This window comes from Belonocnema kinseyi, chromosome 7 (genome assembly GCF_010883055.1).
Source record: "Belonocnema kinseyi isolate 2016_QV_RU_SX_M_011 chromosome 7, B_treatae_v1, whole genome shotgun sequence".
NCBI lineage: Eukaryota > Metazoa > Arthropoda > Insecta > Hymenoptera > Cynipidae > Belonocnema > Belonocnema kinseyi.
The window spans coordinates 49776532-49778277 of NC_046663.1; the positions used below are offsets into that span (position 1 = coordinate 49776532).

Here is a 1746-nt window from a genome sequence, read left to right on the forward strand (position 1 = left end):
TATCAGATCACTATGACAAATTTATTACCCATAACGTTTCTTTGAAAGTTCTCTTTACAATTTTATACAAAGCTGATAGCGTGACGACTAAGGTTCCCCCATTCATGACGTATTTTAATTTAAAAAAGGCATAAGTAAAGCACAAACCGTGCTTCCGCAATGGATGGTTGCACTTTGATATCATAGATCTGTGCTAGAGTTTATTTGCAATATATATTATAGTAATTTCAGGAAACACTTTTAGTGCGCTGCTGGTACTATTTACTGTAACTGCTTTCATTTTGTATAATTTTCAGCATTGCAGTTCATTATACAATTGCATGTATCTACATGTATAAAGCAAAATTAAATTAAGTTATTTGCATTATAGGAACGAAAAATTATTTTTAATTGTTATTTAGATCATTCTATTTAGAATAAAAGTGTTGTGTCGATGTGCCCGGAAAATCTCGCATTCATTATTGTTGAATCCTAATGGGGTTTTTATTACTTGAAGTTGTTTTATACAATAAATTAAAAATTTTGAATATTAAATCTAAGATTAATCCCTTTTAATAAGAAAAGTAATAGAAAACATTAGGCGAATTGAGAAATGTGTTGTGCCTTTTTTAATATTCTTGCACATTGCATTAAAACTTACAAATGATCTAATAAATTATTGAAAGTATTTTACATTTTTTAGGTTAATTATATTCGCTGGGAGTTAGTATTTTTTAAAATATTTTACACCGGAATTAGGTCATTTTAAACAGACAACATTAGGTTTGGAAGAAATTTTAGAATCTTTAACCCTTTTTTGTTACGTAAATATTTTTCGTCGGAAATCGTTATTGTTCATAAAAAAATAATTACTTTACACAAGTTTATTTAAATATTTGAACAATAATTGCCGTTTCCATCGGAAATCGGTTACTCTAAACCAAAAGAACTTGACTTCAAACATCAAACTTACAGTTTATTTTTTAACGAAAATTTAACGGATTTATTGTCTGTGTCTTGTACAAAAATATTATATATTACTTCTAAAGTTAAGATATCAATTTTCACTAATTATTTAAAAAATTGTCCTTGCTTTTTCTTTTCATTATTTATATAATAGGAAAAACAACATTTTTGTAATAAAATTAATTTTATATTAGTCGTTTCTTTATATAGACTTTAGGGTCCAATAATAAAAAAAAATTTGTAATCAAATTTTTATTGCTCTTTTTAATTCAATTTTTTATTTTTTTTAAATTCGACTATTATAATTTTGGTTTATAATTAATCTCTTTTCTTCAAAATTGTACTATTTGGTTAAAAATTTCTTTGTGCATTTCGTTAAAAAATCAAATTTTTGTTGGAGTCATCTTTTTACACGAAAATTGAAATTTCATCTGGCTTGGTTGGAAATGAACTTTTTTGTTAAAAATTCTTGCTTTTAGGTTTCAGAGTCAACTAGTTTCTAAAACCTTCAATGTTTAAGCTTAAAAACTCAACTATTTTGTCAGAGAATATTTTTGGTTGAGAATTGAACTATTTTGTTAAAAGAATTTGGCCTAACTAAAAATTCAACACTTGCTGAAAATTCATTCTTTTTTGTTTCGAAAGCATTTGTTTGTTAGAAATTTAATCTATTTCTTTGTTGAGGAATCATCTATTTTTATCTTTAAAAAGCAGTAACAGAGTATGTTAGCGTTTTCACCAGAAATCAGTTATTTTTAACAAAACGATATTTGATTTAAAAAATCGAACTTACAGTTTTAA

At 25.4% G+C, this 1746-nt stretch overlaps 1 protein-coding gene across 3 annotated transcripts in view; it reads left to right on the forward strand.

The window, feature by feature from the left end:
• Positions 1–1746, forward strand: part of LOC117176043 — a 61259-nt gene that overhangs the window by 3841 nt on the left and 55672 nt on the right. The window lies entirely within an intron of this gene.